General features: G+C 42.3%; 1 protein-coding gene across 2 annotated transcripts in view; it reads right to left on the bottom strand.

Annotated features, from left to right (window-relative positions):
- Positions 1 to 16,927, bottom strand: part of Dtnbp1 (dystrobrevin binding protein 1) — a 70,964-nt gene that overhangs the window by 13,684 nt on the left and 40,353 nt on the right. The window lies entirely within an intron of this gene.

Here is a 16,927-nt window from a genome sequence, read left to right as displayed (position 1 = left end):
TGACCTTTTATGATGCTGGGAAGGATTCCAGGCACTAACACATACCAACCAGGCAAGCTCTATCGATAAGCTACATCCCAGGGCAAGTCAATCCACTCTCAAAGAGAAAGTTACATGACTTCTTATGGAGTCTTGCCCTACTTGGAAAACATACATAAAGGGATAGCCTTGTACACACACACACACGCACACGCACACCTAGTACTAAATGGTACTTATTCTAAGTCTTGTGCATGCAGCTGTGAAAGGAAGAGCCTTACCTACCATGCAGCTGTCAAGCACAGGCCAGTTCTAAACATCAGAATAAGTAAAGTTTCTAAAACACCACAAAAAATTCAAAGCAGTTCCACAGCTGTCCACCCAACAGTGACTACGAGAGACTCCTGGGAGTGCAGTTCCTAAACTCGGGCTACAGAAATACTATTTTGGTGTCTGCATTTCTAGAACACTTATTACATTTCTATAAATTAATTATTCTGAACGAAAAGCCTGCTGTCTTGGCTTTTACAAAAATATGTGCCACAGGAACACGATGTAGAACAAGGTTTACTGGGTGATCAGAGAGCCCTCCTTCCCTGAGTCTGCTCTGTCTGGGGCCTGTGGTACCGTGGTGGGATACGACCTAAGGGCACCTGTGGCTTCACTCTGACTGACGCACGGCTCTGGGTCTGCACACTGCACTCACTCTTCAAATCCCAGCACTAAGAGGGCACCGGCTGAGTGACCATCACATCCAGTACTGCTGTCTGTTTTTACTTACGTTAGATTGGGAAGAAAAAAACCTAATCTCAAATTCCGTGTGGCCTTTAGTAAAATTCTATGAATTCTATGAGTTCACCATGAAAGAATTTGGGACATTGAAGTTAGAGAGTGGCACTTAAAATTCGATGGAAGGTGTTTCTACCTTCATTTTCCTGACTGTCATTTTCCTGACTGCTGCAGTTTAAATAACAAGGAGGGAGAATAGCTCCGGGGTAAGCAGCAGCAGCATCCTTCCTTTCCCTCCCCACAAAATATCCATTACAAAACCCTTAGGATTGAAGGGTGGATGAGAGAGGCACTCCATCCACTCCACCCATGGAGAACTCCAGTTGTTAACCTGATCCTTAGTGGTCTGCAGTGAGGTTGCTGGCATCAAGATGCTGCACTTGCTGCTGGAGAATGTTTAACGCCTTACATGGCGTTGCTAATCCTTGCCTGGTGTGACTTCATAGAAGTAATTTGCCAAAGAACTTCTTGGGACATTTCAGCAGCTTCTTGCCACTTCTACAGACTCACACCAATCCGGTGAAGCCTTGGGACTTATTCTAGATGAAGCTGCCGCTGCTGACCCATGTTTCGTGGTTTACTAGTGAACTGAACTGCTGACATCCTGACAATGAAGATTGGAATCACCTCAAAGAACTATTTCTAAACAGGTCAACTTCCCCTGTGTCCTAATAACCTTTCTTTTCGACTGTCTCTGATGGGTGGTGGGCTAGAGGGGAGGCTGAAGCATTTAAGAATCCTTATTAAAGTAGGTTTTGAAAAATCTAAGCTTACAAACAACTGACAAAAGCCATTTGAGAAAGGCTATGGCAAGCAGGTTTCCTGGAGGTTCCTGGAGATGGCTCATTGCTTTGCATGGCTGCAGTAGGCGCTCTGGAGAGGCACAGCCATAGAGACTTCATCCCAGGGTTGCTTCTTGCTGTTGATATGCCTTTCCTGCTACTATTGCATAGCCCAATGATTCCTGGGCATCAGCCCTATTGGTCAAATTTCCTGCAGATCAACATGAAGATGAACTTTCATGAATTAATGCTGTTAAGAACTAGTGACTTTACAGAATTCCTGATTTGATTCAAATGATTTTAGGAAGAAAGTTTAAGGAGATGGTTTTAGTTGTTTTTCCAGAAAGATATAATAAAGTTAGAATCAAGAATGAGGCTTCAGGTGTGCACCGTGATACAGCAAGGTCCTATAAAACTGTTGCTTTGAACTTATTTTTTTTTTAAAGATTTATTTGTTTATTATATATGAATACACTGTAGCTGTCTTCAGACACACCAGAAGAGGGCATCAGATCTCATTACAGATGGTTGTGAGCCACCATGTGGTTGCTGGGATTTGAACTCAGGACCTCTGGAAGTGCAGTCAGTACTCTTAACCACTGAGCCATCTCTCCAGCCCTGCTTTGAACTTATAATGAGCTTATAAAATGAAACACTGCTTTGAACTTGCTATGGACATCCTTCTGTAACTCCCCTTTTGTGTAAAAATTTATCTATGATGTAATTTAATAAAGAACTTTTATCTAAGATGGTATAAAAAGCTGAGAGAACTAAAGTGTGGCTGTTAGGGCTCTGCTCCATCCACCAAATGTATATGTGTCTGTCTATATGTGTGCATACATATATATGTAGGGATATGTGTATGGATCTAAGTATGCATGTGCACTTGAAGAATTCATGAAACAGGTAGTCAGGCCCAATAGTGTCAGGGGCGGGAGAGAGAGAGAGAGAGAGAGAGAGACAGAGAGAGAGAGACAGAGAGAGAGACAGAGAGAGAGAGAGCGAGCACGAGCGAGAGAGGGCGAGAGAGAGCGCGAGCCTGTCCCTTTCTTTCTTTTCTTTTCTCTATGGCTCACGAAGAGTTAATAAACTCTGAGCCTCTCACTTGGCCAGAAGCCAGTAGCTTTTGGCCGTAGAAGAACAGCAAGAATGAGTTAAACTGGCTTCTGGTCCCAATCACCAATGCCATTCCCCTTCGCTACTTCCTCGAGAAACTGGATGCTGGGTCAGCCTTCAGCAAACAACAACAAGCAACAAAAGCTACCTCTAGTCACTTATTTCTATGTGACATCTGAACTTTACGTGAGTCAGTCTGCCATGCTTGCTTTCTTCCCTTTTCTTGGATTTCCTGATGTGTACACGTAGAGGAAAACACAGACACCTTTGAAGAAAGGAAGGCAGCAGTGCAGCCCTGAGGGGACTGCAGCAGGAGCTTTGGCCAACATGAAGGCATCAGTGCCTGGCAGGAAGGGGGGCTACAATGTGAACAAGATGAGTATGAAATCTCAGAGGATCATTACTCATTCCGATGTTGTTCGGAGACAACCCCACCCCGCGCATTTCTGCTTTCACCTGGCTCCTCCATTATAGTATGGACAGTGAAGACTTCTATGAGAGCAGCTTAGAAATGAACTACCAGTCAGGAAATATCACCAAACACTGCTTCCCCAGCTATTAATGCACTGCACACTGCCAGCTCCCAATGGCTCTCTAAGCAGGTGCTATCCAGGTGTTGTAAGCACAGTTAGCACTCTGTTCATCCTCTGCAACAGGCTCACTACCTGCTGTACTCAGGGAACTCTTCACTGGCACTACATGCTTGCCTTTCATTCATTCCAAGCAAGTACTGTTATTCCTTCAGGGCAGAGGCTCTTTCAGTGTGGTCTCGCTGATGCCTGTTGGAGTTGGAGTTTAGCACACATCTAAGGTCTATGTTGGGGACAATCACAAAATGGGGGCTGCACACTAACTGCCTTGTCAGGAGCAGGGGTACACAGTCATGCAGATGAGTGGTTGGAGGCAGTCAACTAGTCAGCCTGACTGCAAAAATGCTGGAAGCAGTCACAGCGGGCCAGGTGTTTGGGAGCACTGATGCACAAGTAAACAGCAGCAGCTTAAGAAACAGCAGGACAGCTGGCACCAGAGTGCCATTCCATGGCTGAGAACCAAAGGCATAATCATCAAGGTTAAAACTAGGAGCAAGAGGTGGCTACCGGCTTTCCAGAAAAGAGACAATAACATTGTCACAGTGACCCATATACTCAGTGCAGTATCCAGAACGGGCAATGGCCAGTGGGACCACAGTGATCCACGTAAGGGCAGTGTACACCTCAAAAGCATGCCCATTACCCAGAGCAATGTTAGCCAAGAAACCTGTACCATATTAGAAATACCACACAAAAACATTAAGTCAAAACAGAGCGTGGTGGCTCATATTGGTAACCCCAGCACTACTGAGGCTGAATCAGGACTGCCTTGAATTTGAGGCTTTCTGGGGCTGTATAGCGAGTGAGTGCCAGGCCATCTTGGGTATACTTTAAGACGGTGTCAAACAACAACAACAACAACAAGAAAACAGCCACCAAACAACGAAATGTTACTACCAACTGACAAAATACAGCCTCTGAACTACTCAAAATTTGTATTTATAAAATAATGTTTTAAACTTTGACTTGAGGTTGACAACTCCCACTAGACAGAGACTTAAGGAGTACTACAGCATGTTTAGAATGGTCTGCCATCTGGAGATTTATGTGGTAAATTAAAGGGGCACATTGACAGGAATGTTCTCACCCTATAAACAAATGACAACAATTCACATATACAAAACACAATATTTTGGGTGTCCCAGTCAGATATCTTGTCTCAAAAACCAAGGTAGATGGCTTATTGGGAACAACACTTGAAGCTGACATTTGGTCTGCCTACCCACACAGATGAGGCAAGGTGGTAAACACACGGAACACTAGCACTTAAGTGGTGTAGAAGGCCCAGTCCAAGGTCATCCTTACACAGAGAACTGGAGACCAACCTTGGCTACAGAAGACCTTGTTTTAAGACAAAATCAACAAGAAATAAAACATAAAAGATATGTGGATTAATAGCCTACTTGCCTCCAATCCGTACACCCCAAAATATTTTGAAGAGTGAAGAAAGCAAACACTAGAGATGTTTAAAATGACTTGCTATGTGGAGGTATGGGAACTAGCTCCTTCTTTCCTAGTGGATGAAGTGGAAGTCACAGACACTCCACTTACCATCTTGAGAGACTTCAAACAAGCAGGTTCTCAAATGTCTCTGATATTCTAATTCCTGCAGGCCAAAGCTGGCTGTATTTCTTGTACCTGGTCAACAGCCTCCTAAATAGCAATGATCCTTTCCCAGACTAGCCACACTTTTTTTGTTGATGTTCAGGCTATAGCCCAGGCTGATGTCAAATTCATGGCAATATCCTTGTCTCAGCCTTCCAATTAGATTACAGGTATGAGCCACCAGAGCTGGCTTTTGATCCACTTTCTTTCTGGAAGGCAGAGAGACTTTCCTAAAAGCCATTATGGTCATTCCCTCTGTCTACTGCTAATTCAGCAGAGATAGCTCAATGAAGTACTTCTAGGAACAGCACTGTGCTCCAGCCTAATGACTGCACCCAGATAGCCAAACCAAGAGTGTGCACCCACACACTGTATTCACCCCTCTTAGCTAAAACACTACTCCCTCACAGCTTTCTATGATCTCCCATCCAAATGGAACTTGACAATTAGAAAATTTCTAAACAGAACAGCAGAGCCTCAGTCTCAAGTGAGATAGAGTTCTGGGATATGGAAAGAATGCAGAATTTTTCTTTAAATGAAAAGAAATCATTAAAATGAAAGCATTTGAAGCTAGTCATTGTCGTGCATGTCAATAATCCCAGATTCTGGAGGCAGAGAGACACAGAGTTACAACAAATTTGAAGCCAACATATTTTACATAGAAAGTTTCACACCAACCAAGTCTACCTAGAGAGATCTTACCTCAAAACCAACCAAACAAAAACCCCACCAAAACAAAAGGTCTTATTTATACTCAAAATATACTGAAAATCCCTATATGAGGAAAATATTGGCAAACTAAAGAACTAGTCTGTCTCCATCTTAGGCTTAAAAGCCATCCTACATACAGTAAAAACAAACTAGGTGTACTTCTGTTTATGATGGGACCTCTGTTTTTCTAGGATTGGGCTATGCCCCACTTGTAAGCTTAATTACTAATGGTACTCAACTGTCTGTTCCAGGAGTGGCAATGGCAGCTTTGTTTCAAAGGGTTAATAGCCACCTTGTAGCCTGACCTTTGCTTCAAAAGGGTTGCTATGGTTACCTTGTTATGACCACCTACTGTTATGAGCCTCTTGCAATCATGTCTTTGTTTCAGGGGGTTGTCATGACTAACTTGTTATGCTCATGTTCTGTTTCTGTAACCCCATCTATTTTGCCCACTGAATCTTCCATTTGGAAATTCCTTACCTAAGCCATAAAAGCTTTGTCTTCCTCATATCCAAGGCTGACCTCTAGAACCCCGCCTTAGGAGGAGACTGCCCCTGCATATGCCTAACAAATGCTTACTTTAATTCACTGCCTGCTTTAATTAATTTGGACATGATGTTTTGAGTTGGTAGTCTTTCTCCTCCCATCTTTGGGATTAACAAAACCATATATATTCAGATACAGAACTGGTATAATAAATTAATAGTTACTTTTGCACTTCTATAAGGAAAATACTCAAAAGGAACCAGTCGGGGGAGAAGGGTTTGTCTGCTCACATTCTCAGAGGAAACAGCCCGCCACAATGGAGAAGCTATGGCCCCTGGAGAAGCTCAGTGCAGGACAGTGGAGCATGAAGCAGTGACTTCTTCACAGGATGGACCAGGAAGTAAAAACTGCTGGAAAAATCAGACCAGGAGGCAGAGACTAGCTAGCTTGTGGAACAAGTATATCATGGTTTGAATGTAAAGTGTCCCCCACAGGCTCAGGTTTTGAGCACTAATTCCCAGTTGGTGGCTGTTTTGAGTATTCGGAAAGTCTTTTGAAATGGGACCTTCTTAGAAGTGATCTCTGGAAAACGGGTCTTTTTTTCCCCCTAAAGTGTTATCACATGCACACGGTGTACTTAAAAGCCCAGAAGAGAGCATGAAATTACTTACAAGTGGAGTTAGCTGCCCTGGGGGTGTGGGAAACTGAACCTGAGTCTTCTGGAAAAGCAGTAAATGCTCTTAACAGGGAGACCATTTCTCCAGCCCTTGGGAATGGGTCTTAACGGTAGTAACTATTCTAGTTCTGCCTCAAACTTTCTGCTTTCTGTCTGTCACTACAATGTGTCCAGATGTCACATGCTCATGCTGCCACAGAGCACACGGATCTTGCTGGGCTGTCTTCCCTGGCAAATGGTCGATTTAAAAAACAAAAACAAAACAATGACCAAAATAAATCCTTCCTGAACTGAACTTGCTTCTGTCAGAGACACTGCATACTGATGAGAAAGTAATTAACACAGAGTATTAGCCTCAAAGGTTTATCACAAGTGACCTGGTTTTGCCAGCCTTCATATTGTTAGCATTTTAAAATGCTCAATATCAGTAGTGATTAGTCAGCCCAAATCAAAATCACAAGAAATATTACACACTCACTTTTATGGCTATAATTAAAAAAAAAAAAACAGATAAAGGCTTAGGGGTAAGAGAGCACTTCTCTAGCATGTGTTATCCCTGGATCAAACCTCAACAGTACAAAAACATAACAAAACATACTAACGAGTGCAGACAAGGAGAAGCAGAAACTGGAACTGCACCATACTGCTATGAGGAATGTCATAACGTAAAATGTCAGTGCCATCCTGGAAAGGTTTAGTGGCTTCTCTAAGGTATGGTAAGCAAAACTTACCACGAAACTCAGCAGCTTCTAGCCTAAGAATCTACCCAAGATAAACGAAGACAGATCTGGATATTTTATGTTTATGGCAATGTTTTTGGTAATGCTACTCACAAAAGGAAATGAAGTACAAGATACGTATCATAACATACACCCATCTCAGCACATATATAAAGGAAGGAAGCCAAGTGAATATATATAGTACATGTCATTTACATGAAATATCCAGAAAAGTCTACAGACAGAAAATTTATTACGTTTGTCTGAAGTTGCAATTAGGAACAGAAAGGCATCTTCAGAGGTATTGTTCTATAATAATAATAGCTTTTAAAATTCATTAAAATGTTGAAGTATACACTGAAAGGGAATTGCATAATCTAAATGTTATATTCAATGAAACTGTTAAAGATCCACAGTCTAACTGGACTCTGCCGCTGCTCCGATGGTGAAGCACCAGCATATGAAGCACTCAGAGGGGAAATACTCAGCAACTTAGGAACACTCAGCTTCCTTCCTTTCCACAAGGAATGATGGAGCAGAAAGAGCCTAGGCTCTGGGGTCAAGACCATAATGCTTGGCTATCTGCCTCAACACAGACTAGAAGGTGTCATGTTAACAACTGTGTACAACATGGCAAATGTCTTCTGACAGGGTGAGGAATATTTATGAAGACAGGAGATGTAAGTCGGTCACTCTCAATCCTATTGTCTTTGAAGTGAGTCACACATCTCCAGAGCTCTATCAGGAGACCCTATCCCATCCTCCCCTACCCAAAGAAAGGATACTGTGGCATAAATCTGCTTAACACTGATCTAAGAAAACAAATCTTTTGTGCTTTCCAATACAAAACCCTCTGAAGGTAATTAGTAGGGCTCAAAGCCAGGTATCTGGAAAAGGCGTAACTGTCAGAGAAACTAAGAAGTAAAGAAGAAAGCAACTCATCACTCCCTGCTTTCCCAGACTACCTGTCATCAGACAAGAGACTTCAGAGCTTCCTACATTCTGCTAACTTTCCAGTTATAACAAGTATTTTGGCATTGCATCTCCCAAATACACAAACAGAACCAGCAAAGTGCAATAAAAACGTCCTGCTAGGAGCTGGAAAGATGGCTCAATGGATAAAACTCTTGCCCACACTCGCCTGATGACCAGACCCAGAGCCGTTTAACGTCAAGCAGGTGTGGCACCACTTGTAATTCTAGCACTTTGGAGGCAGAGACAGGTCCCTGGGGCAAGTTGGCTAGCTGGGTCAGTGAGCTCCAGGTTCTGCAGGAGACCCAGCCTCAGTACATAAACTAGAATGGACACAGGAAGACACTTGATACCAATTTCAGTTCTCTACCTGCATGTATGTGCATGTGTACACACACACACACACACACACACACACACCCTTGTTTACTCAGTATGCCAACACAAAAAGAAATTCCATAAGACCCCAAGCCCTAAATGAAGAGCTATGGGCAATGAATGGCTACTGAAAAGTGAATCTGTCTTCTCTTGAGATGACTCTCTGCAGGTAACACAAACCAAAGCGGTCAGCCCCAAACTCATGGATGTAAGAGCAGCAGTAAACAGGGCTCAGAAGGTTCTATGTGTGTGCATGTATGTATGTATACATGTATGCACAAAATCAATTACAGGAAAAAGGGTCATTAATTTGAGAGGGAGGAGAGGGAGGAGCAGACGTAATGAAAACACAGTACTCATATCTGAAATTTTAATTTTTAAAAAGGTGTCTGCTCGAAAAGGACAGAGAAGGTAATATATCAAGGTTATACAATCTGGTGGTCACAAAAGCTATTTGCCATATACTTTCTCTGTGAACTTGAATTTAAGTCAATGACAAAACACTTTTCACAAACAAAACAAAAGCCTATTTGGTTCAAGATGCCCTGGTAAATCACATACACCGCAGCTTTCAGAGCAGCCACTCCTGCTGTGGGAAGAGCACTCACTGTGCAGTGAGATCAAAAAGCCAACAATGTGATGAGGGGGCAGGGGAAAGGTCACAGGCTCTCTGATGAGCCAATGGCAGGACAAGCCAGAACTCAGGAGAGGGGTGTTTCTAGCTACATTCAGTGGTTCAAATGTAGGCAGCAAGAAGCAAATTCACTCATGAAATGTTGTCAGTCACAGAATGAGAGAACCACAAGGGATTGTTGTACAGAATAATGTAACCATCCCAAATCAAAAATGAGGCAAGTCATTTCGTTCTATACAGCACACTGTAGCCGTCAGAGCACAGTCAAGGTTCCTGCTGACTTAAGCTTGCCAAGAGTCAAAACCAGGAGCAACAGGCAATTAAAAAAAGGTGAACTGGTTTTCTCCTGAGATGAGTCCCCATCCCAGGTGTGGTTGCACACACCTGTAATTCTACACTTGGCAGGTGGAGACAAATATATCAGGAGTTCACGAGGGCTACATGAGACTCTGTCACAAAACACACAAGAAAATTCTGTCGTGTGATGATCTGTAAAACAGATTATTACAGAGTGGTAGTCAGACTATGAACTGGCACAACTTCTCTCAAAAGCCAATGGCCAGGGCTGAGTTTGTTCTCAGCATCCAAGTCAAGCAGCTCACAACTGTTAACTCCAGCTTCTGGGGATCTGATACTCTCTTCTGCATTGCAGTCAATCACACACAAACCCATACACATCAAAAAGCTAATGGCCAGCACACACTAACAACACACCATAAAGACTATAGCTCTGAAATACTGTGTATGCAGAGATGCTTAGCATGCTAAATTATGACTGATATAAGGCCAAACTGGCCACCACCCAAATTCCCAATGGCATGAAAGCAATTTTTTAAGTGTTAATAACGTGAGATGATACTTCATAGTCAGCAATCTAGCTGGGTGTGATGACAGAGGACAATAGTCATGACCTAGGTGGATGATGCAGGAGGATTGCCATGAGTTCCAAGACAGGCTGGATTAAGAGTGAGATCCTGTTTCAACAGCAGCAGCAACATGCTACTTAGCAGAAATGATGGCTTCAAAGCTTTGGCAGTAATCACAATTCTTAAAGATGATCTCAGGTGGGATTCTGGAAAAGTTAGAGTGAGAGCAGACAAGACACAAAGCCTCTCCAGTTAGACAGTAACCGGGAAAAAATAACTCAGCCGTCAGCAAGCTTTGTGGAGAGCTGTACTTTGAAAGGGCCGTGAAAGTACTTAGGTGCGCTCACAGGATAGTTTCTAAAGTGCACTGTGTTGGCTAGCCTTTTCTTCACATTGTGTGAAGGAGTGTCTCTGTATTTTCAATAGTTAATCCTGTTCTGACACAGAACAGAATGCTGGCATATGTCAGTATAGTACAGTGTTTTTAGTCATCTCTCCTATTACAGGGTGACCACTGTCCTCAAATGGAAGCAAACTGAGTTTCACATCCTTGTATGTACACAATGGGCATTCCTGGGCAAGGGCAGGCATGGAAGAACCACCAAGGGTTTCTTAGATCGCCTGATGTCTTCCTTGGTCTGGAATTCTACGTGAGCCAATAGTTGTCTGAGTTAGTGGGAACTCCATAGCTGCCTTCAAAAGCATACGCAGAGGTCCATGGGAGCCCATAGGAAATTTCTTACCACCGGCCTCTGAAAAAGCTCAGACAAATCATGAAGCATCAACAGATAAGTCCTCTTTTCAAGCCTGACAGGCAATATTTCCACACAATTCTTTTTTGTGGTGCTCACATTTAGTTTTATGAAAGGTACAATTTTTGCTGTCAAGTTTACACTATGTTCCACTGAAAGGGTAATGAAACAGAATGGCTGGATTTGTTCAAGATATCAAATGTGTTATGCAACAAAAGCTTGTATCAACTGGCTCCTAAAATGATCTACTGCTATAATTATTGATCATGCAATAGTGCTCTATAATCTTTGTGAAAATTTGAAAGATAATATCTAAGGGTCACAACTCTCATCTCAAGCTCTATTTTTATGTAGTTTAATACATAAACAAGCTGTCAGAGTGTCACTTTCTCTTCAGTATAAAACATCAGCCTAGAGAGTTCCAGGTCAGGCCATAGTATGATATCTGACAAGATATTAGAATAAAGACTCAACTAGGTTTGAAAAGGAAACTGCTCAGCTCGGCAGTGATACACATCTTGAATCCTGGCACTTGGGAAGCAGAGGTAGGTGAGTTCAAGGCCAGCCTGGCCTATAGAATGAGTTCCAAGATAGCCAGAGCCATACAGAGAAACCCTGTCTCAAAAAAATAAGAGGGGGGTGGGGGGAGAAAGACTGAGCGAGCGAGCATGAGCCCCAGAATCAAAATGAAAAGGCAGAATGTAAATTTCCATGCTTTTTTCAAACATCTTTACCCCATTATAAACAAGCTTCTTAAAAACAAATACACATACATAATGACATATCTTAAAGAGACCAAGAGCAGACACTTAATATTCTTGGCAGAATTTATCAACAAATTAAAATTGTAAGAAGTAATTTCCTAGGTTAATAACTTAAAATAATGCCCACACTAAAACCATTCCTCTTAGAACTGCCCATGTTAAGCATGCCTGAGAGAAACAAGCCACTGTGCAGTCTCTAGAAGGGACGCTCAAGTCCTCGCTGTCTCCATCCTTACGCGCGTTTTCCTCACCACCTCACAGGTAAAAGAAACAAGAATGTAGTGTACTCCTAATTGGAGTTCCATTTCATAAATTCTTCACTTTTGTGAAGACTTCCTATATTTAAGCATGGACCTGGGATGGTACAGTGTGTACCTGTACACCTGAGGCCCTCAACAACAACAAAGTAAAGTTACAGTGCCAGACAGACATGAGACAGGAGGAAAAGTCTTCAACTGACTTCGAATGCTAACTTGCAATCTCAACTCGAAATGTCACACAGAGTAAGAGACTGGGGCCACACACACTCTTTTCAGGCTTCTATCTGACAGGCATGATATACACATGAAACATGATACAGCATGTGCCATCTTAAAGGTCTAATGGGGAGTGTCTCAAGTGCAGTAACCAGCAGAAATTATTCACCAGTTGCTTCTAAGGATAGAATCACATTACTCAACAAAAACACTAAGAACTAATTCTTAAGATTTGGTTTTCTCAGCAAATTCCACAGGCTTATATGCTTCTATATGCATACATAAGACATCACATTTAAGATCATCTCCTCAGCTAATGGGTGATAAGAAACACGCCCAGGTTCTATAAGCTTACACGTTTTAAGTCTCTATGAAGCATTAAGGCATTTGCAACCCATCTCAGAATCAGCCATCTTAGATGAACCAGAGTACCACAGGGTGAACTTTAACTTTTTTCTGTCTCCAGATACAATCACATACTTAACCATGCTGCCTCTGCACGGAAAGCAAGCACCCTAGCAGCGACTGTGCTGAATTAACTCTAATTTCTAATCAGGAAAAATGGACTGGCACTACTTGCCTGGCATTTTAGTTTTTAAAATAAGTGCTGCTCCAGAAAAACATCTGTCTGGGAAATTTCACCTAATAGATGAGAAGATATGTATTACACATACAAATGTCCCAGATTCCCATGCAACATTTATTTGTTCTTGGAACTAATTTAGTGGTAATTACTTACTGATAATACATAGAAAATAAAGCTCTCACTAAAATATAGTATTTATAGGTTCAAATCATGTTAAATCTAATTTCAGCTTTTTAATAATATTTCATTTGTATACCATGCAAATGTAATAATTTTAAATAAAAGCAGCTAAGGAAAAACATGAAATAAAGTTGCACCTACAGGGATTCCTCTGACTATTTTCCTTGAGTCCTGGAGATGACATGACAGAGAACTGAGCAAACAGGCAGAAGCAGAGCTGGTCAAGAGGAACCTCCAGTCACCAGGCAGCTCCCCTCACGTGCATCTTCTGAGGTGCAGAACAAAGGAAGTGAGGCTGCAGCCAGACCTGGTTTGGTTTCCCTCCAAAGAAAATGGATTGAGCCTTTTAGTTTCCCGATGTCTCTGATGGCTTAAGCAGACATACATGGGAATCTACTGCCTCTATAAAGCAAAATGCAAGCTCTCAGGGGCTCTGGCATACAAAAGATGCACGCAAGGATCTGGGACCATACCAAATGACACTGAAAACGGGGGTGGGCTGGGCTGGAAATATACTAAATCTTCTGAACTTGACATCTAGGTGTGAAGATGCATTAGAAACATGTAAACAGCACAAGACACATTAATGTCGGAAGGTGCACAAATTAAATAAAGGACAGGTTTGCTTTATAATCCATAGGCATCTTTACATTTCCCCCATAGCGTTTAAATGTAGTTTCAGTAAAGGCTCCCTGAATTCGGTAACACTAGCCAGTGGCCTGGCATGTACAACAGTCCTTCAATGTCACAATTCTGATAGTTACAGTAACTGGCAGCTGTACCCTGCTTCAGAACTGCAGACCCCAAACACTCTCTCTGTCGCTCTCCTTCAATCAACCTTTCTACCATCTCTTTTCCCCTTTTAGGCAAATACATTAAACAAAAAATTCTTCCTTTAACCTAACTCTCTCTCCCACTCTCTCTTTTTCCTTTAGCCTCAGTTTTGTTGTGTCGTTAATTTGAGACAGGTTCTTGCTATGATGCCATACTGGTACTCATGGACTCAAGCATCCTCTTACCTCAGCATCCGAGAGAGAAGAGAATATAGGCACATGTCAGCATATGCAGCTCACCTAAGCTCTTGAATCTTGGATCTGGGATCTGCTCTTCTCCACCCTACCCTCCTATGAGATCCCAGAAAATACAAAGCAGACCTGATCCTGTGAGTTCTGACTGGAACTCCTTGGGCTCACCAACTCTCTGACGTGCCTCCCTCAGACGCACCTCTACGCTCCCTTGAGCACACACTCCCGTAAGGAACAAAAATCTTTAACATAGACCTTTCAAATTTGATTATGTACATATTACATAAATCAATTCCTATATATAATTTTATTACAATACAGCCATTGGTACTGAGAATATGGTTCAGTTTGTAGAGTTCTTGCTTTAGCATGCACACAGCCCTGGGTTTGATCTCCAGCATCACAGAAACCTGGCATGGTGGTACACACCTGTAATCCTAGCACTGAGAGTGAGGCAGGAGGTGCAGAAACTCAGAGGCATCTACAGCCATACAGCTCAAGGCCAGCCTGAACTACATGAAAGACTGCCTCAAAACCAAACAGCATACAAAATTAACATTTAAAAAGATCACAGAAAGAAGGAAAAATGGACAAGTTCTAGAAGTCAGGAACAAGGTTAATCAAGTAAAGACGCTAGCCAACAAGCCTGAGGACCCGAGTTCAGTACTCACAAGGTGGGAGGAAGAGAGTCCACAGGTGGGCTACTCTGGTAGGTGCGTGCGAGCGTGGGGGGGGGAGGACACGCGAGAGCATGCACGTGTACACACACACACACACACACACACACACACACACACGCCTTCCTCCCTGTTCCCAATGTTTTGCACTCACATCCCTTTGCGGAGATCACTGGTCTCACTGCACAGCCCTGTGCGTGACATGAAGGCTGTCGTGTACCACTTGCTCCCCAGTGTGCAACTCTGTCCCTCACGTCTTCCCACACATCATATGCTTCGGTGATGACAAATTATTTGTAGTTCTTTCAATGAACAAGAAATTCAAACTTTAGTTTCAATTCTTGAAATAAACATCCCTGTGTTCTTGCCAGCATTCTCTCCCTTTCTCAATGTCCTTATTATCCTCCTTCCCGGGCCTCCTCTAAGCAGTCAACAAGAACAGGTACCAGGTGGCATGTTTTCTAGAGAAAAGGGTCTGGTGGTTGCTTTGCCAAAGGTAAAAGGGCAAATGTAATATACAAAACCATGTAAAGTCAAGTATTATACAATTAGATAGGAATATCTAACTGTAAATTTTTGTTCCTTTGCAGTGACACATTTTTAGACTTACAATTTTAAGAGTAATTTTTAAGATTTATACATGGAATAACAGCCTACTTTTACAACTAGGGGCTGAAGAGATGGCTCAGCAATTCAGTGCACTTGCTGCTGTAACAGAGGACCTGGAGTGTTAGCTACATGGCAGCTCACTGCCTCCTGGAACTCCAGTTCCAGAGGACACAACACCCTCTTCTGACCTCTGTGAGCACTGCACATGATATATATACATTCATGCTACCAAAATATTGTTTCATAAAAATAAAATTTGCCTAAGTACCTGAGTTTGATCCCTGGGGCCCATGTAAAGGTAGAGAGTGAACAGACTCCACAGAGCTGTGCTCCGGCCTCCACACACACAGCCTCACACACCACATGCACACACACAAAAATAATAATAAAAATAACAGGCACACTGCTAAGTGCCTTTAATCCCATCACTGAGGAGGTAGAGGCAGATAGATCTCTGTGAATTCATGGCCAGCCTGGTCTACTCACCATAGTAAGACAATCTCTTTAAAAAATTAAATGAAATCCTATTCTTGCTGGATATGGTAGCATACACCTATCATTGCAGCTATGAGACAGGAGGCACATGCATTTTGAGGCAAGCCTAGCTAATTTAGTCAGACTGTTTTAAAGTACATAATTACAGAGGGATAGGGCGGAGTTCAGAAGGAGAATACTTTTCTAGCATGTATAAAGACCCTTTGTCCAGTTCTTAGTAACAAACTCTAGCTCTGAAAAAAAATTCCATCCTTTCTCTACTGTTAATAAAGAGGTCCTGAGTTCAATTCCCAGGAACCACATGGTGGCTCACAACCATCTGTAATGTGATTTGATGCACTCTTCTAGTACGTGTCTGAAGATAGCTGCAGCGTGTACTCATATAAATAAAAAAATAAATAAATCTTAAAAAAAACTTTTTCCCATTAATATTTTGGAAGAATAGTTAATTTTCTTCTTATAGGTTAGTTGTACTTCTAAAGTACTGGCAAAACACTCAAATGCAAACATTTTTCTTTCCTTCCCTACCCCTTCTCTCAAGACAGGCTCTCCCCATCTTCTGATCAGGCTGGTGCTGCTGTGCTCCAGAGTTCAGGGTTCACTATCCTATCGCAGCCTCCTAAACACACTGGAGTGTAGGTGCATGCCACTGCACACAACACAAGACTGATTCTTAAAAATTACTTAAAGCCTACATATGATGCAAACTTTGAGTTTCATCACATTCAAGAGCATCAACTGTTCTGTGGACAGACCTGGTGTAGATGTTGCACAAAGTTAGAAATGTGTGTATAGGGCTGGTGAGATGGCTCAGCGGTTAAGAGCACTGACTGCTCTTCTAGCGGTCATGAGTTCAAATCCCAGCAACCACATGGTGGCTCACGACCATCTACAATGAGACTGATGCCCTCATATGGGTGTCTGAAGACAGCTACAGTGTACTTACATATAATAAATAAATAAATCTTAAAAAAAAGAAATGTGTGTATAAACAAAATATTTCATCCTAAATTGAGTTATTCTATCAAGCAATGTGTAATATTAGCTAACCTTGTGCAAA

The sequence above is a fragment of the Grammomys surdaster genome, unplaced genomic scaffold, assembly GCF_004785775.1.
Source record: "Grammomys surdaster isolate TR1022 unplaced genomic scaffold, NIH_TR_1.0 137, whole genome shotgun sequence".
Classification (NCBI taxonomy): domain Eukaryota; kingdom Metazoa; phylum Chordata; class Mammalia; order Rodentia; family Muridae; genus Grammomys; species Grammomys surdaster.
This window is presented reverse-complemented; position numbering and strand designations above follow the sequence as displayed.